Below are 20487 nucleotides of genomic sequence, written 5' to 3'. Positions count from 1 at the left end.
ATACTCTCTCTTAAAGGTTTCTGAACAAGAGAGGAAGAAATGCTTTGGCTGATTAGAGGCTACTCTGCTCACTGTGGGAGGAAAGTGTGCTGCCTCAGACTGATGTTTAGCTGCAAGGACAGTGTGACCCAGTCTAATCTCAAGTCTATCACCCTTTTATCTGTGCAAGAACGCTTGCTGCTGAATCACAGAAAAACAGAATGGTTTGGGTTGGAAGGAAACTTAAAGATCATCTAATTCCAACCTTGCTGCCATGGGCAGGGAACTTTCCACAAGCTTCACTGCCGGGGAAGGAAAGGAATGCACAAAGAATTGACCAACCAGTGCTGAAGTGTGTAGGGCCAGGGCAGCCTCATTTGTCAAGTGAGCTTTCATTGACTGAGCAGAGTCCAGATTCTCCCAGGAATTTTGCCAACAGTGCTTGAAAGCACAGCTCCAAATACTGCAATGTGTTTCCTCAGGAGCTGAGTGCAGAGCCTTTTCCACCTTGCCTCTTCTGTGTTGGGAGCACGGCCAGCAAGACAGGGAGGAATTTAGTTTAAATATTTCTCTGCAAACTAGATTCATTAAAAATGCTTCTCAAAGCATCTTCCCCTGATTGTCTTGCTGCAGCTGAAGCCATCAAACTGCTGCATCAAACCTCTGGCACAGCCAAAGCTCTCATTCAAAGCTCTGTTGGCTTGGCACAGAGCATGGCTTTCTATTGCTACCTACCCAGTGGTGCTGCCTTACATCCCATCTGTTTCCCAGGAGGACTTTCAATGAACTCTTCACCACCTTCCTGCAGGCATCAGCATAGGAACAGCCTCTGATTTTCCTCAGATTTGTATTTTTGAGGAACAAGAGGTTAATATTGCAATGTTGCTTGGGTACCTGGGCAGCCAACAGTGCTTCTCACCTGTGTGCAGACAAACCTCTGAAGGAACATATGGATGCTGCCTGTCTGCTCATCTTCTGTTGGAAAATTGGATAAAAACTCTTGGCTGTGACTTGGAGCACATCAGTAAGTCAGAGTGAGCTCTCCCTTGACAGCCTTATCTTTATGCACACTCAGCTGTACATGACATGCATAGATATTTTAGATACAGTGTAGATTTAGTGTAGATTTAGTGTAACCAGCTTCTGTCCCTACCCCACCAAAAGGCTTTTGTTTAAGGACCTTGCTGTTTCTCTTTCTTCCACTACAAGCAAAGCTCAAGGATATGCAAGAAGGGGAAATCTATCTGAAGTAATAGCAGGAGCCTCCATTGAAGCTGGTCCTTTCCTTCATCACCTTCTGCTGAAGCTGTGATGAGTAAGACTTAACTCATACTCTATCAAAGTTCTGTATTCTATATGTACACATTGAACTGAAGCTTTGCTGAAAGTTGTTTTGGGGAAAAAGTGTTTGATATTTATATTTCTATACCTTCCACTTGATGTGAAGGGATTCAAAAGGTTAACAAAATAGTTTATTGCTTTAGATCATTCCTGTTCCTAATGACTTCCTTTCTGTCCTCAGCATCCCAAATTCTATTGCTTTAAAAATCCTTTAACTAGATATCCAATAGTATGTTTTATAGTTCATTAATTTCTCATTTTTAACCAGTAACTTGCTAATTAAGTAAATGCATCTTATAAAAAGTATAGAAATATGTCTGGTATAAAACTGATAAGCAGGCATATTCTACTGAGAAGCACCCAATCCCTGTATACACAGTCCTTTCTTTCAGACCTGTTTAAAGTTTTTCAAACTTTAAAACTTTGGACCTGTATTGTGATACAGACTTCTAGTATCTTTTGTGTGGTTTTAAGATAATTCTTTCCTGTTGAAAGCCTTTCCCTACTTATCCATTCCCTTTTTTTTTTTCTTTTTAATATTGTATTTATTTAGTTGCCAGGCCATATTTATAATTTTGCTTCTGATTTCATTATTTACTACATTAGCAACTGCTTGGTTAAAATCTTCCCACACGTCAAAGTGCAAGTCAAAATATTCAAGTGAAAATGCAGCTCGGATTTTTTCCAATTATGTTATGAAGAATTAAGGCTTGAAGGCAGGAGGTAAATTATTTGAGGATGTTACTTAATCATTGCCTCCTAAATGTAATTAACACATGATAGTTAACTTCTGTGGTCAATTTTTAGTGCTATAAGATCAGTGTTAGCAAAACTGGAGCTTTGTCTTGCAAAATCTCTTCCCAGTTACTCTGTCATGACTCTGGATTGCATCATCCCAAAGTTGTTATGCTCAAGAAACCAAGCCTGAGCCAGATCACCAGATAAAATAATACAGACTTCCTTACTGGACACCTTGGAAAGATATAGTGAGCAATTACAAATATTTATTGTTGAAATTTCTCCTGACCTTCTGTTGATGACTCTCTACAATCATTCTAACACAGATAAAATCTCTATTGTCCATGTCCTGTTTGAGTGATAAAGCAGACTCCCCTTAGCTGCAGGGTACACAGTGGACATGATTTCTGGGACTTCTTTCTAATAGCATTTTAGTTTGCTTTCACACTCTTAGCTTGCATTGTGCTAAACCCTACTGAGAACTTCTTCAAAAACAAACAAAAGTCCTCTGCCTTTCTTTTACAAATATATGTATTTATATTTATACCAATATATTTATACATATACTTATTTTAACAGGTGGTTTCCTCTCCCTTTTTGTGGTGTCATGGGGTGACAGCTTTGAGGGGACACTGGGAGACTGCTCTCATAGGAGATATCAGTACTTTTTAGTTTCTGGAAGGACTAAGGCAGAAAAGCCACTCATCTGTGTGGTTAAACATTTTTATTCTTATGGGTCTTCTGTTAATACAATTTAAAAGCTCAACTGTATGCTTTTTGAAATAAGTACTTTGGGTAAACACTTCTCACCCTGTAAGTTTTTCCATTCCTTTGACATACCAGACACAATGAATAGCAAAGATTTTTTTCTTTGAGTGAAAGGGAAAAAAATACATTCTATACAGTTTTTAAAGTCAGCAGAAGGGAATTTGTCAAAACAATAGAACAATTTATTTGTTTTTTTAGGGAAAAAAACCCTCTATACTGTGCAGTTCTTTATTATAAATAAATCATAAATTCTGTGCTAGAAAACTATGATTTTTTCATACACTTGTCCCTTCAGTTGTCATTGTGGAGTTTGCCTTATGATTGCACAAAGTGATAGCCCTCTTCCCTGTATTTGCATCAATTTATTTTCACATGTTCTGAGATAACATGTGAAACTTCTACTTTTTTACTTGGTTAGCAAATACAGTCCTCTAGAATTCAAATAAGTAACACCTCTCTTCCAACAGCTTTCCAGTTCACAGCAAGTACCCACCACTGCAAAAATGAGAGCACAGGGGGGTTGGTCTGTTTGCCTTTACGTAAATCCAAGAGTTCTATGTATATATCCTGTGTATAATCCTGTCAGAAACAACAACAACCTGTCTTTCATTTGTCATTTGTTTGCTCCAGAACGTGGATAATGCTAAAACAGTGGTTTTAAAATGCTTTCCCCAGGTCAGGAGGGTGGTGACACCCTTCCTGTGCCCTATCAGGGGTAAGAAGGACATGTTTTTGTTTGCCACTTGGTTGACCCCAGAGCACATGGGATTTGGGCATCAAGCTGGCATGTGTCACTTGTTCCTTTCTAGGTGTGTCTAAGAGGTGGCACAGGTTTGAATAAGGTGACACAGGAATAAAATCCTTGTATAAACAGGCCACTGGTTGGGGAGCAATGCAGTTCTCCCAGAAAAGTCAGTGTTTGTGCACCTCAGCACACAAACACTTTTTGTGTCTTGCCTCTGAGTGACTTGTAAATGAAGTTCTGTAAATGTTCAGTGGTTAGGGTTGAAAAGAAAAAATGAGAATACAAAGATGCAACACTCTTGGGATGGGGCTTTGTGTCTGCTTCCCTCGGGTTCCCTCTGGATTGCAATGGGACAGGGTGGGTGAAAACTGCACTGCTGCTGCTCAGCTGGTGCTGCAAAATACAAAAAGTGTGGGTTTAGGAGCTGCCCCCTCACTGAATTCACCTCTTTATTGGCCAGATGTGCAACACCATTGAACAAAAGACAGCTGGGAAGTTTTTTTCCATTTTGTACATACAGGTGTGGAGATAGAGGAAGAAAATTTTGTTTTTAAAGGAAAAAGTAGGGTAGTACTGAGTAAAAGTAGGGTAGTAGCTGAGAAACAGTACCCTACAGTAGGGTACTGTTTCTCAGCTTGGTGAAATTTGGACATATGCACACAGACATGTGCGTGCACAAGACATTCCATACTTTGCACTTCTTTGTGACACAACCCTGCATCACCTGAGCACCTATAAAATATTTTTTATTACAGTAAACTTGTTTAAGAGCTTTTTAGTTCACTTGGGGAAATGAGGTTGGAAACACTGAGGTCCACAGATCCCCTATAATATTAAGACAATCCTGTTAGCCTGTTTTCATGTACTTTGATTTTAGAAGCAATTTCTTGGGCTTAAGGTGAGGTGGATGTTAACTTTTTTGCTTGCCATTTTTTTTAAAATCATAGAAAGGAGCTTAATTTTCAGAGTTTGAAACCAAGAGATTAAACTCCATGTACATTTGCACTTTAAAGAGCTATCTGCAGCTGTAAAACTAATTCTGCAATAGAAGGTGGGTTTTGGTGCATCTCTTATGTTACTCCTTTCTAAAATTTAATTTCTCAGTTTATGGAACCCGAAGGGAGGTGAAGGTGTGCAGTGCAGTGTGAGAGGGTAGCTGGTCAGGGTGGAATTCATTCTGGGTTTATATCCTTTCTCCATCTATGTAACCCCTTTGATTGCAGCAGTCATGGCAGCATGTGACTAGAGGAACATGTTTGTATAAATTGGATTATGTAAAGTAAGAATTCTGGGGCATGAATTTGTATGGATTATTGCCAGAGTGAGATCAAGAACTCCCACTCTTATGCCTCCCTCTGTTCTTAAAGAAAGTGTAATTTTGGCAGTACTGGATATATAGGATAACAGAAAATGTATATTTTTATGAAAGTGCTGTACATTCTTGTGGGTCCAGCCTGTTGCATGGCCGTGGCAAACAGATTTGTTTCAGATTTGTTCTGGAAAGCCTTTTGCTGGAAAAGGGCTCAGCAGAGTGGTGTTGGCCCATTTGTCACAGCTCCTCAGAATAAGTGACTGTCACAGGCTCTTGTGGGCACCTGCCTGCTGGCTCCTTGCCAAGGTCATTCCATATGTCATTCCAAATAAACCTTTCCTCTGATACTGTCACAAGAGAGGGGACAGCACCTTGGACAGGCACTCATGTCTGGGATAGGACCCAAAATTTTTGGTTGTAAGTGCATTGACAGGACACCTGATATCTCTGAATTATGCTGAATTTTTATTCTATTTTGTTAACTATGCACAGCCTACATAAACCCATGGAAAAAAAAGATTTTTAATTTAACAAAGAGGGAGGTTTCCTTTTTCCATTCCATACAGAAGTAGATGTGGGTGGATTCCAATATGTGGGCAGTTTTCAAGAGTAATAGAGGCACAAGAACTGGCCCAGGGGAAGACAAGGACACCACCACTCCATGCTCATCCAAGCAATTTTAAACATGCCATGGTGGCCACAGCACCTGGGTTTGAGTAGAGGGCAGTGGCCTCCTTGTCTCATCACATTGCTAATCATACCTTGTATTTACTGTGTCAGCTTCAGTACCTGATGGATATCAAACATTCCACTTTACAACCATGTTAGATCACCCTGAATTATACTCTATCATAGCCCTGGGGAAGATTAATCACCATTTTATTACATTTGTCTGAAGAAGCTGGAATTCATTATTGTAATTTTCAGCTAAACATTATGGAGCAACAATGAAATTGAACTAACATATACTTCCTAATTAGCACTAATGGTAATTAGGAGGAGAGAAAAAAAATTGCCAGTAATAGATTTTCCCATATGATTCCGAACAGGGTAGTATAGAGCCATCTGAACTACCTTACTTTGAATACTTTCTAAAAATCATTGCTCAGCATTTCAGAAGTGCAAGTTCTTTCCTTGTGAAATACAGGTCAGATTGTATTAGACTGGGATCTAATTTAATGTAGCTCCTACTACTCCCTTAATTTCCCAAAGCACTTTACAAAGCAATAACAGGAACTAGTAGTGTGATACAGAAGCAGGTAAATCTATAACTTATTTGCAGTGGGCCAGTTCCAGGCTTGTTTTCAGCTTGTGTAGCTCCACTACCTGTGGTGTGAGACTGATTTACACTAGTTAGGATTTGGTCCAAAGCCAAAGGCGTGTACATAAAATGGCAAAGCATATGAAATGCTATTTTAAAGAAAAATGAAAGGTTATCCAGGAGAACCCATTTATTCCTATTACTTTTTAGAGCCCTATGATTCAACACCCATGGAATTTAATAAGAGGTTTTGGCTTGGGTCCCATGTGAGCAATAAGATCCTAAATTTTTCTCTGAAGGACACTGGCAAAGGAGATTTCATTAAATGTCCCATCCACTACAAGCCACTTCTATAAGTGAAGGTGTGTTGCAGGTACAGAAAAGCATGTGGGAGAACATGTGTCATTATGTGTCCAGAAGAGGAAAACAGAGTATTGTTTCTCAAATGATTTATTGCTTGTCCCTTGCACTTTGCACTCTAAGTGAGAAGTAAATTTGAGGATGAGAAGTTGATCTACCAGGGTAGTGGCCTGAAGTACTTGCAGAGCTCTCTGTAGTCTCACTGTCTTTGCAGACCCTCCCTTGACAGAGATCAAGAGTTGAATGAGGAGTTGCTCTTGACACCACAATTAATTTTATTTTTTTTTGCCTCTCTCTTTTTCAGACATCTTTTCCCAAGGAGGGCAGCAGCTGCACATCTTTACATCAGGTGCCATTGGTGTATACAATCCCAGGGCTCCAGCTTGCTTTATTTTTTTTTAAGACTCTCTTTTTCACTGAATGAAGGGCTCACAGATCACAACTCTGCCTTCCAATGGTAAAGCAAATCCAATGGCCACTGCAGGTAAATTGGAGTTAATTAATTACTTGTACATTCTTTTGGCCATTAGATGTATCAGGTTTGCTTAGCAGCTTCTAAAAATCTTGTCCTTGACTCCTGGTGCTGTTGATATCTGAATCAAATGCCTTCCTTTTACTGTTTGCACATTTTATTTCTTGGCAGGACAGCCTGACCATAAGTGTACCACAGGATGGGAATGTGAGCCTTGTTTTGGAATTATGCATGAAATTTGTTTTGTCGTGGATTTCTTCACTATTATGTGTACATAACAATCTCCCTTTAGCTGTACTTGAGTTTGAACTTTCTGGTTTGAAAATGAGGTTGATATTATTTTCACTATATATTTTATATTTTGCCTTCTCATGCTTTTCCCATTTCTTGGGAAGGGGAATTACTTTTTCTGGTGCTTTTTTCCTAATACTGTTCATTTTCTCACTAAAGCATTGATTCAAAAACATTTTTCTTTTTTACAAGAACTAATCTTTTCACTACTTTTCCCTTTTGCATATGCAAAATCTGCTTAATAATACTTTGTCCAGCTTTCCAAGAGTGTTCTCTTAGCACCTATCTTTAGCAAATTGGAAAAGCTGACTGACTCTTACAGAATTTCAGCTGGAGGCTACGGAGGCTTTGGAAGTACTGATTATTTCAGCCTCAGCTTTATCAAAAGGTCTATACATTCAGTCAAAAATATACATCTACAGTCAAAAAATAGCCTGATTTTGATCATCGGTTAAAAATAGGATCTACAGCACTGCTAGGTCTCCAGAGAAATTCCTGTGGGAATTCTTCATGAACAGACAACAGCATATCAGATATTTTAGCTACTTCTTTGCAGATGGTTTGACAATCTGTTGCACGTTATACCCCAAAATGCAGCCTTCCTTCTCTGCTTTTCTTCAAGTGATGATGTTTCCAGATATCTAGCTCCAAAAAATACTCCACTTCGATCCACTTCAAATGACATTTTTTGTGTGATGAGCTTTCTGCAGATGCCCACTGATCAGCAGGATGGCTCCAAATCCTATTATAATCTGCCAGGGAGAAATAGATAAATCTATTAGCCCAGACTGGGCTTGTTTCATCATTGTGACAGCTTCCCATGAGCCTGCATTCATCAGATTCCCTCAAAACAGGCAGCTCCCACATCATCTGACAGTTACATTTCCATGACTGGACTCTAGGTTACTACACCTTTAATCTGCATTTAATTATTCATTAATAATACAGGTACTTATCCACCCCCACCCCCTCTTTTTTTTTTTTTTTTTTTAAATTTTGAATTGATTACTGGATACCAAACTGATGGCTAAAATTGCTGCCATTAATTCTTTTACTTCCTGAAAATTTTGTCAATCAAAATAAAACAAGCAGCTGAATATCTTTCATTGCTTACCAAGAGACACTGGGCAATCTAGTTGAGCCTAGCACCAGGTTTCTGTTTAACAGAGCTGGTAGGAAGATTGCCATGTTGTTGTACACACAGCCACTCTGGAGATCACATCAAACACATGGATAAGAACTCTCTCTGAGGACTTAATTTTGCCTCTCTTTGCCTCCTATATTAAAAAAAGGAAAAAATAAAAAGGTCAACAAACAATGAGGGGAAAAATACTACTTATAATTGAATATTGAAATGTTGTCAGAAATTTACTTTGTAAAATACATAAATTAGAAGTATCCCAATGTGTTGTGTATGGGAGATAAAACTGGATTCAGTCACATGAGAGGACAAGTGACACAAATGAGGTTTCTGCATGGCATCCATGACAGCTTTCCTGGCACCCAGCACTTGCAGCCTGTCCTGTGGATTTTAATGAGATGTGTGGCAGCTTTAACTAGGCTAGGCCAATTCCTTACTAATCCTTCAGAGCTTTCTGTCTCACCCAAGTCAGAGTCATGAGCTACTTCTTTTTCTACTATTCAGGTCACTGGGGTTCATTTTCTACCTTCAAATCACTTCATTGAATAATTATAAAAACTAAAATAAAACAAGTTACTCTAGTTCTCTGTGGATGGGAAAATGAGAGGCACTGCTGACCAGAGCACTGCTGTGGCTCTTCTCCAGATGTGTGTGTTTAGTAGAGTGGCTTTAATGCCACAGCCAACAACAGTAACAGGGGTTTGGTTACAGCAAAATATCCACGGCTGTGTGTCAGCTCTCTGTGGCTGCAAATCTATTCTGAATGACATGAGATGATTGCATCAGGCTAGCTTGAAAGTGTATCAAGGCAAGAAATTTTACCTCCCACAGAAGAAAGCCGTAGATATCTAAGAGTCCTATTTCCAAGGTATGCTTTCCAAAACTCCTCTGAGTCGCAGCTTAAATCTGGAGATGTGCAGAGTGCCTGCACAGAGAAGGATCTCAGTGGGGTTTTTTCCAGAATGTTACTCCCAGAACTCACATAAAGTTTTAGCATCTCCAGCATCCTGTGGTAATGAGCTCCACAGTTTTAATTGCGTTATGTGTGAACTTTTTTATGTGCTTTCTAAAATGTGTGATCTGTTCATTTAACTCCCCTTAATCCTTTCATTAGAAGAAAAGTGAATAATTGTCTTCTGTGCACTTTTCCATTGCTCCATTGATTTTATAGATCTCTGTCATTTCTTCCTTGCTTATCTGTACTCCAAATTGAAAACTCTTAATCTTCTTAGCCCTTTCTCATGTAGGAGAGCTGTTCCTTAGCCTGGTAACATCACCATCTCATCTAGTTATGTAAAAATAGGTGTTAAAGTCTAAACCATTGAAATATATTTTTTTTTTCTATACTGGCTGTAAGGTTATACAGAAGGTAACAGCTCTGTGGTAAATATTTGTCTTGAAAGATTTTTTAGTAATCAATGCCTCTTAAATTTTCTGCACTGTGAGGGGAACTAGTGCTCCTGGTCTCCAAGAGTTGCATAAATATTTTTCAGCCCCAGGATCCTGAACTGATTGAAGGTATAGCTTAATGCCTGTTGCTCTCCATATTAATCCACAGATCTCATCAGCTATCATAGTCCTCAGGCAGGAGACTTCCATGGAAGGCAGAGGATGTGGAAGAAGCATTGTAGCTAATTAGCTAAATGACAAGAATATCAATTACTTCATTATTAAAGCCCACTGTTTCTTCATAACAGCAGAGGGAACTGCCTCATGAGCAACAAAATCTGAATGATGGCTTCTGGCATTCATAGTGAGCCTCTGGCCCTTGCCTGTTCCTGGTCAATGTGCCAGTTTGTCCCATCTTGGATCTGTAGCCTCTGACAGCAGTGACCCACCCTCCCTTCCACCCTCCCAGGCCAGCAGATGCTTCAGCTGTGCTTGGTCTCCTCAGGGCAGCTTCTCAAATGAAGTTCATCCTCTCCATAGGTCTCCAGAAATAAATCTGGTCCTTTTAAGCACCACTGTCTTTAAATGAGGTCCACACAACTTTGCTTTTTCAGAGGTTTTCTTATCTGTTCCGAAGGAAGGTGTGATACTAACACACGACAGCATTCCTCACACCATAAATGTGGGACGACAATTGCAGGTTTTGAACCCAAACTCACAGGCCTGTGTGGGAATCTGTCTACTGGGAGCAACAGGGCTGCAGCAGCTTTCTAGGCAGCCACTACAGCAAAATGTTTGTAAATCTTCATTCAGATTCCACCTCAGGAAGGCACTGTGTGGAAACAAGCACACCAAAACCACGGCTCTACAGGAAGGTGCAGAACAACCCTGTCCAACATGGAGCTCCTGGGCTGGGCACCCTCTCAGCAACATTTCTCCAATGGACTGGAGATTTTCCTCAGATGTCATATATTTCCAAATACTGGGCACACAGGAATCGAGCTGTTAAAGCACAGGGCACTCTCTGATTTGTGCTTCTCGATGAAACTGCCAGGGATCCACCCTTCCTAAGGACGTTCTGGAGCAGAGAGGGGATGAGCAGAGTGGCAGGGAAAGGGCACGTGCAGTAAGTCACACACAGAGTGTAATATATGACAGCTTGCAAGTGCATAAACAGAAACTGATAAAAAAACACAGCTTTCTCTATTGTTCTGAGTCACAAAAGGAGTCTCTCCAATTCCTTCACAGGACACCTTTTTTTCTCTTAGTTTGAGGGGTTGAGTTCTCATTAAAATAAAAGACAGCTGAAGAGAAAAAAAAAGCCAACCAACCAAAAAACCAAACACCATTTAAATAAGATCAACAATAAACTGTTTGTTTAGACTTTAAAAAAAAAATAAAAAAAGGGAGGAAGGATTTATATCAGCCTAGCAGTGGAGGCAGTACCATGGCTGTATCTTTGAGATATGCTGTCTATATTTGATCACCTTGCCTTGAACTTCTCCTTTGTGGCTCCCCAGATGTCCACCAGAACACTCCAGCGCTGATATGGAATGCCAAAGAGGACTGAAGTCTCGAGCCCTCCCTTACATTGATCATACTTTTGGTGAGAAGTACATTTAGTGATTGAAGTGTCTGCACTCATTTTCACTTGTGACTCTAGTTGGAATATTCAATTTAAATCTTTAAAATCTGGCAGTTAAAAGCTGTCAGTAATTGATTCAGTACTCAGAATGGTTTCCCTTTAATTTCCAAGCAAGGGTTCAGATTGATTTTTATTTTTAAATCCACATCAGCGTGTCTACCGTTATGAATTACAAAGAACATCCTTGGCTGGTTCCAATCCATTCTAATCTGTCAGTCTTTGGAAGAGACTACAACTATACACACTTGAAATTAGGTAAATTCCTTCTAAGAAGAAAAGAGATTACTGTTTTATCGTTAGCATCTGTGTCAGAACTTGTCTTTCTGTACACCACTGGTATGGACTTGCCACTCTCAAACCCCTGGGCCAACACTTTCCATCAGTGCCCCAAATTTACTCCACCTCAGGCCATATCTGACTAACAGCAGGGTTAGATCAATGCATTTTGCATTGCAGTTAATGGCTGTGTCAATATTTGACCAGCAATCATTATCTACTGACCACGGCACAAGTGCAGTGCAGCTGCCTGTGGGCCCTGTGGGTCTCGGGGTGCTGCTGCTGTGGGCAGGCACTGATTGAGCTCCCCAGCCCCTTCCCCTGAGAACGTTCACTGGCTCCTTACAGGTTACCTGGGCTGTGACCCTGGAAGCCTTTGCCTTTTGACACGCAGGGTTTGTGGTGGGATGTAAGGCTCTGCTCTGGATACCTAAATCACATGGTTTGTGTTCCTTCCTCTGCTGTCTGGTAAATCTCTCCGTTTTAAATCTATGACTGCTCAATCAAGGGAACAAAGGAGAAAATGCTGACTGCATTGTAAAACTCTCTGGGCTGTGAGGCTCATAGATCAGCTTTATTTGAGCAGTAACATTTTTTGGAAAAGCTACTGGCAGTATGTCCCTGGGTTAGATGCGTGTTGAATGTTTAATTTCCTTTCTGCCTCTTCCAAAAGGATGCAGATAGAATAGCAACCCAACAATGTTTAATAAGCCCTTTCTTCTGTAAAGACAAGTTGTTCTCTTCCTCATGCTGGAGAGTGGCTTTTTTGTATTGGGGTCCCTTTTAGTTTTAGGAGGATTTCTGGGAGTGAAAGGCACAAATGGGTAGCACCACACAAATTAGCATAGAGATGGCAAAGGTTATGTGCCTGGTCAGAAGCCAAATTAATTACCTTCATATTTCACGTTTCACCAGCTTTTTTCTGCTCACCTTCAGGTTAAGCTGGCATACTGGTAAGAAAAATATAAGAAAAATAAAAGCAGAAAATAAAACTACAGCATGAAGTTGTGTGCAAACTCAATCATTTGCCTCTGTAGGAGATTCTCACACCTGCCTGATGACAGGCAGCCATCAGGAGGAAAATCAATATATCTGAATCTATTTTTTTTCATATGACTGGACCTGTGCAATACAGGAAGGAAAGCTGAGCAGAAAGGTGGCAAGCCAAACTAAATTATTTCTGGATGAAAACTAGTTTTCTGTGAACAAATGAAAATAATCCCTTTAGCACTTTCTCACTGGAAATGATGGTCACTCAGGTTAAGGTACTGTTCTAAATTTGGGGCTCCACTGAATTTTAAGGTAGTAGGAAGATAGAGCCACTGGACCAGTATACATAACCTGGAAATAAATAGTTCTATCTACATAATATTTTTGCTGCTATTAAACTTAATTCTTGCAATATGAAGTAGATTTCATATAGCGGGATAAAATCTTAGGAATATTTTAACGAGGTCTGTTTATGTTTCACTCCTATTAGACATTTCATACCACAAAAATTCAGTGTTCTTTCCATGGTCTAGGATGTGGAAGAACATTTATGGCTCACAGAGATCAGAAAAAAAAATTCTCCTATCCATTAGGTAGTTGTTTTTCTGCATGGCACATTTGGGAAATATGAGCTCATCATTTAGGAGCAAAAAGTGTTTACAAGTATTTTATTACTTGCTGAATTTCACTGCTGCATCCAAGTAGTCCATTTAATAAATATTTACTGAACAGTAAAGTATATTCAGGGTAAGTTCAAAATAAGGAACTGCATTGAAATCTGAAGGAGATGAACATGCTAAGAGCTGATCCAGTCCTGGATCTGTATAAGAGTCCTTTGTTTAAGCACAGCAGAAGAGAATTTGCATTAGTGAAATGCAAAATAGGGAAATTAATTGGGAAACATATTTTCTGAATAATGTTCTACCAGCTCAACTTATGATGGATTTGTTGTTGACAATAATGTAAGATTAGCATAGGCAACAATTCCACTCCCTGTAACAGATCCATTTTGAGCAGGAGCATCTGGCAGGGAAGAGTCTGTAGCAAATCAGAAGGGTACAATTACTGGAAAGCTGTTTGAGTAGAGGTGGACTTCAAACATGCACATCAATCAGGGAACTCTGGAGATGAAAACAATGTCTTGGGAAAAGCCTCAGAGAATCTTAGTCAACATCTTGGATAAAGATGGATTTATAATTTTAGGGCTTTACATCTCCATGGGTTCTATTTCTGCCATACTCACAAAACACAATGAGAAGTCAAAAACATTTTTTCTTTAAATACACTGTCATCTAAAGATCGCTGGCACTCTTTTCTTACCTTGACAACCCCATTTCTCTCTCCAGATATTTGTCCTTGTAACTTTATTCTTGTTAGACAAAAGTGCCATGGTGAAAATAAATAAGTAAACACCTCTTATTGCTACTTGCAGGTTCAATCACTTTCTAATTATCATTCCTTTTAAGTTGCTGACATCACTCTATATTTTGCCTGCCTTCACCTGTTGATCAATTTCTGCTCTAAGGTATTTTGGCTTAGTTTGACCAGCAATGCTGCAGCTTATGTTCTGCACTTGGTTCTCACCAACTGGCACATTTAGGAAAAAAAAAATAAAAAAAAATAAAAGAAAAAGAAAAAAGAAAAAAGAAAAATCCATGATGATGATTTCCAAAGAGTACCCAGGAAAGTGTTCTGGCCAGAGAAAGTACAATAGAAGGATCAGATGCCTGGAGAAGGCTGACTTAGAACAGAGGCTAGACAGAGTTAAGAATAAAACAGGTATTTATTGACAGGCCTTAAAGGACACACCTTGGGCAGTACAAGAGCCTGGACAGGGATACACCAAAGATGGACCTAAAAATGGTCACAAAATGGACAACTGGTCATGAGATATTACATTTTTACAAGTTTTGGTAAATCTGCATATTGAGGTTAATTGTCCAATCACAGATTTGGGTTATGAAGTCCCACCCTTGTTTTCTCTCTTCAGTCCAATGTTGTTTATGCTTTTGGGCCTGAAACTTGAAATTATTATCTTTGGTATCAAGCTAGAAAAGGAATTGTTTTGTCTACCTACTCTGTGAAGACAGCTCACTAACACTTAATATGAAGCTCAAAACTATAGACCTAAGCAGCACAGAATATGAAAAATATGAAAGCTAAATCTTAAGGCATCAAGAGCATAAAACCAATTGTTTGTTGCATCAGCAAGACTGAATTATTCCAATGACATCTTGTGCTCTATTTTCAATGCTGGTGTTGTGCTTTGGCCATATTTGATTTGCCATATTTTTCAGTTTTGAATATTAGTTATTTATTGTGCAGATAAGCAGCAAAGCCATCAATTCTGGGTACTATTGTCAGGTTATACATGTACCAGTGGTGGCCAGCAGTGGGGAGATGCATGTCCACCTTTAGCTGTATGGAAGTCTAAGTCACCTCACCCAAAAGAAGTGTTAGTTACCCTTTTCCTCGGCTGTTCCTGTGGTCAGCAGCAGAAGGGAGGTGCCCAGAAGGGAGTTTCATTCCTCCAGGGAGTGAATGTGACAGCAGGCACTTACTTTAGACAGACATTTATCTTTCCAATAGGAAAGATTAGTCCTTCTTCAGGTATGCAAGGGCTGGCACACAGCCTAAGAGCACCATTCTTGAGGATTTTCATCTGAGTGAGGGGAGACATAACATCCTCAAACCCTACCGCAGAAAGGACTCTTGTTAGAAATCAGCTGCTAACCGCTGCTGTAATCTTTTCCTAGTGAAATAAATCCCCACAAAGAACTCCAGCAAAGCTCGAGTCAGTGTCTTTACTTTTTTCACATCCTCTCAACAGAATTGAACAGACATTGAGTGGTGCTCTCTCCTGCAGTTTGGCTGGCATCCTTGGCATGTAAATAATTTAATCAGTAAATTGTGGGATCTTGTGATTTCTTTAGAATCCATAGCACTATGAGCACGTGAAATGTGGAGAGCTGAGACTGTTAATCAGAAAGAATCTGTAATGAGGTAAAGAAGAAGCAGTTAGTGGTCTGCAGGGTGGCAAGAAGGTCAAATAGTCAAAGTTGGTCATTGGCTTTTGGAGCATTTTCTTGGATTAGTCCTTCATCTTAATATGGATTAGGTCCATTAAAGCCACGGAAGCATGAGAGAAAACAGCAGCAGTTCCTGACCATCCACAGATTGTCAATGCACTTGCAGCACAAGGGTTACACGTAGAAATAGCTGGGATTTTTTACCACAGTGAAAATTCTGGGTGAAACAACAGTGAAGGCAGAATTTTCCTTCCTTCCTTCCTTCCTTCCTTCCTTCCTTCCTTCCTTCCTTCCTTCCTTCCTTCCTTCCTTCCTTCCTTCCTTCCTTCCTTCCTTCCTTCCTTCCTTCCTTCCTTCCTTCCTTCCTTCCTTCCTTCCTTCCTTCCTTCCTTCCTTCCTTCCTTCCTTCCTTCCTTCCTTCCTTCCTTCCTTCCTTCCTTCCTTCCTTCCTTCCTTCCTTCCTTCCTTCCTTCCTTCCTTCCTTCCTTCCTTCCTTCCTTCCGCCACTTCCTTCCGCCACTTCCTTCCGCCACTTCCTTCCTTCCGCCACTTCCTTCCTTCCGCCACTTCCTTCCTTCCGCCACTTCCTTCCTTCCGCCACTTCCTTCCGCCACTTCCTTCCGCCACTTCCTTCCGCCACTTCCTTCCGCCACTTCCTTCCGCCACTTCCTTCCGCCACTTCCTTCCTTCCGCCACTTCCTTCCGCCACTTCCTTCCGCCACTTCCTTCCGCCACTTCCTTCCTTCCTTCCTTCCTTCCTTCCTTCCTTCCTTCCTTCCTTCCTTCCTTCCTTCCTTCCTTCCTTCCTTCCTTCCTTCCTTCCTTCCTTCCTTCCTTCCTTCCTTCCTTCCTTCCTTCCTTCCTTCCTTCCTTCCTTCCTTCCTTCCTTCCTTCCTTCCTTCCTTCCTTCCGCCACTTCCTTCCGCCACTTCCTTCCGCCACTTCCTTCCGCCACTTCCTTCCGCCACTTCCTTCCGCCACTTCCTTCCTTCCTTCCTTCCGCCACTTCCTTCCTTCCTTCCTTCCGCCACTTCCTTCCTTCCTTCCTTCCGCCACTTCCTTCCTTCCTTCCGCCACTTCCTTCCGCCACTTCCTTCCGCCACTTCCTTCCGCCACTTCCTTCCTTCCGCCACTTCCTTCCTTCCTTCCGCCACTTCCTTCCTTCCTTCCGCCACTTCCTTCCGCCACTTCCTTCCTTCCTTCCTTCCTTCCTTCCTTCCTTCCTTCCTTCCTTCCTTCCTTCCTTCCTTCCTTCCTTCCTTCCTTCCTTCCTTCCTTCCTTCCTTCCTTCCTTCCTTCCTTCCTTCCTTCCTTCCTTCCTTCCTTCCTTCCGCCACTTCCTTCCGCCACTTCCTTCCTTCCGCCACTTCCTTCCTTCCTTCCTTCCTTCCTTCCTTCCGCCACTTCCTTCCGCCACTTCCTTCCGCCACTTCCTTCCGCCACTTCCTTCCGCCACTTCCTTCCTTCCGCCACTTCCTTCCTTCCGCCACTTCCTTCCTTCCGCCACTTCCTTCCTTCCTTCCTTCCTTCCTTCCTTCCTTCCTTCCTTCCTTCCTTCCTTCCTTCCTTCCTTCCTTCCTTCCTTCCTTCCTTCCTTCCTTCCTTCCTTCCTTCCTTCCTTCCTTCCTTCCTTCCTTCCTTCCTTCCTTCCTTCCTTCCTTCCTTCCTTCCTTCCTTCCTTCCTTCCTTCCTTCCTTCCTTCCGCCACTTCCTTCCTTCCTTCCGCCACTTCCTTCCTTCCTTCCTTCCTTCCTTCCGCCACTTCCTTCCTTCCGCCACTTCCTTCCTTCCGCCACTTCCTTCCTTCCGCCACTTCCTTCCTTCCGCCACTTCCTTCCTTCCTTCCTTCCGCCACTTCCTTCCTTCCTTCCTTCCTTCCTTCCTTCCTTCCTTCCTTCCTTCCTTCCTTCCTTCCTTCCTTCCTTCCTTCCTTCCTTCCTTCCTTCCTTCCTTCCTTCCTTCCTTCCTTCCTTCCTTCCTTCCTTCCTTCCTTCCTTCCTTCCTTCCTTCCTTCCTTCCTTCCTTCCTTCCTTCCTTCCTTCCTTCCTTCCTTCCTTCCTTCCTTCCTTCCTTCCTTCCTTCCTTCCGCCACTTCCTTCCTTCCTTCCTTCCTTCCTTCCTTCCTTCCTTCCTTCCTTCCTTCCTTCCTTCCTTCCTTCCTTCCTTCCTTCCTTCCTTCCTTCCTTCCTTCCTTCCTTCCTTCCTTCCTTCCTTCCTTCCTTCCTTCCTTCCTTCCTTCCTTCCTTCCTTCCTTCCTTCCTTCCTTCCTTCCTTCCTTCCTTCCTTCCTTCCTTCCTTCCTTCCTTCCTTCCTTCCTTCCTTCCTTCCTTCCTTCCTTCCTTCCTTCCTTCCTCCCTCCCTCCCTCCCTCCCTCCCTCCCTCCCTCCCTCCCTCCCTCCCTCCCTCCCTCCATCCCCTTCCTTCCGCCACTTCCTTCCTTCCTTCCCTCTTTGTCTCTCTCTCTTTCTCTCTCTCTCTTCCCTCCTGCCTCACTTCTTGCTATATTTTTTCAGCTACTCTGATCCTAATATCAGACCTCATACAGGAGAGGCAGTGGACATGATAGGGATAAATGAAGCCAATAATTCCAGAGAAAGGGAAAAATTCCCACACACATCAGTCATATGTTCCAAAGCAGCAAAGAATTGACTGCAGTAAGACAAAGAGACAGTCTAAGATTAGTAAGTCAAAAGTTATAGATAGAATACAAACACCCAGTTTAAAGATAAAAATCTCTGGAGTCAAAACATGTGTGTTGATCAGGATGTGTATGTTTTTAGGCCTTTTGGGCAAAAAAATAAATATAATTCAGAGTTCTATAAAATATAAAGTAGCCTTTCTACTTTGTCCTACAAAACTCATTATTTTGATTCTCTGGTTCATAAACAGAGACAAAAAATTGCACTAAAGATAAAGTGAGCCTACAGCCCATGATGTGCTGTTTCATCCATGACACCAAGCTGTCCAGCTAAATATATCATCACTTCCTCTAATGCACCTGAATTTCCTTCAGCTTTTCTGTGAATGCAATGGATATTTCAGATTATGAGGTATTCTTCACATTATGTAAGTTGGGGACTGAAGTAAGTTGACTTTCTAACCAAAATCATTTGACTGGAAGGTCAAAGCGTAGGCTGCAAAACATTACTTGCTCAAGTTGTTACCTAAAGGCCTAAAAAAAAAAGGTCAGAGACAGTTCAGCTATATATAGAGAAAGTGTATGCCCTAGGCAGCAACAGAATCTTTTATTTTTCATGCTAGAGAAAAAAATAATTGCATTATACATATAATTTTGACCATGTAACCAGTTGGGGTTTTTTGGGTTTTTTCTGTATCTTTTTCTTTTCTATATCTTTAAAAGTCAATTAAATAATAAAATTCATTTAAAAGTAAAAGTGACCCCCTATTAGCCAGACATTTTCTAAAAAGAACCAAATTATCTCCTACTGAGTATCACACCAGTACACCTGCTTTCTCTGGGAAAATTTACATTAATATAGATAATTCTATCTTGACTTGATATAAAAAATGAAATAATATTTTCAACTACTGATAACTATCTTTTTCAAATTATAATAGGTAGGAAAGAGGAAGGTATAGTTATAAACTCTTATCCCAAATGAAAAATAGAGGAGGCTGCACTGTAATTTGAAACACTAAAAATCTACATGAAGAAAATTGTCATAGACTATTGAAATCATAATAAAACTTGGATTTTAAGTGCAAATACCAGTAATTTCAATGCATAAATATTAATATTTAATTCTCAACTGGTGTTAATATTGTCTAAAATGGAATATTCAGAGATTTCACAAGCAGAATCTAAGGTGTTTTTTCCTCTCTCTGGGGATACTGAGGATTTAAGTGTAACAGAGACACATTTTACTTGCAACAAAATAATGAGGAGTGCCTAGGTTTTCCATATATATCAATATATATCAATATATATCAATATATCTTTTTGTAACCCAGTTATTCTTTCTATTCTTTCTCTTATAAGGCCACCCAAAATGTAATTCCAAATTCTTCCAACGACATCCATAAAGGTTGCCCAGAGGAGTTGTGGATGGCCCATCCCTGGGGGTGTTCAAGGCCAGTCTGGATGTGGCTACAAGCAACTTGGGATAGTGGAAACCCATGGCAGGGGTTTTGAACTAAAGGTTTTTAATGTCCCTTCCAACCCAAAATTTTCTATAATTCTATGATATCACCAGTGTCACTTCATGTTCAGATGAAGTGCAATACATCCAGTCTTAAAAAGAATGAACATTGCAAAATGAAAAAGAAGGGTATAATTTTAAAAGAGCTGGTTAGTGGTTCGTGAAATTCAGAGTACACACAGTATCATGTGCAGAGATTTCCAGGTGTGAGACACCTGTATCTCACCCCCTGTGGGGTTTCTGGGACATCACTGAAGTCCTTCCTTCACTTTTACTCTATTGCAAAAGTGTGCAGTAGCAGTGACACAAACATAAAACATGCTGCATATTTTACTCTGCCTTGTATAGTCACTGTCCTGCTGCAGTTCAGGGAAATTCTGGGACTCTAATTACTGATGTTAGCCTTTTGTCAGAAAATTGTGTCTTCCCCTTTAGAAATTAATCTAGATACAGCATTTTAAAAACTTCAAAAAAGCATAGTTTTGAAAACAAGTGGCTATGTTTTTTTTTTAAAAAAAACTGTTCAATATTTTATATAGCTCTAAACCATAAAAATACAGTTATTTTATGTAAAGAATTTACTAGCAATA

The 20487-nt window shown here is 40.6% G+C and overlaps 1 long non-coding RNA gene across 1 annotated transcript in view; it reads left to right on the top strand.

Annotated features, from left to right (window-relative positions):
* Positions 1–401: 401 nt before the first annotated feature.
* LOC147651950 (uncharacterized) overlaps positions 402–20487 on the top strand; it is a 32008-nt gene continuing 11922 nt past the window's right edge. Inside the window, exons 1-3 of the long non-coding RNA XR_015290172.1 lie at positions 402–1003; positions 6809–6988; positions 11318–11403. This is a non-coding gene — a long non-coding RNA (uncharacterized LOC147651950). The remainder of the gene's footprint in view (positions 1004–6808; positions 6989–11317; positions 11404–20487) is intronic.

This window comes from Cyanistes caeruleus, chromosome 8 (assembly GCF_971803275.1).
Source record: "Cyanistes caeruleus chromosome 8, bCyaCae1.hap1.1, whole genome shotgun sequence".
Classification (NCBI taxonomy): Eukaryota; Metazoa; Chordata; class Aves; order Passeriformes; family Paridae; genus Cyanistes; species Cyanistes caeruleus.
The sequence above is the reverse complement of the archived record's forward strand: the minus strand, read 5'-3'. Positions and strand labels throughout refer to the sequence as shown.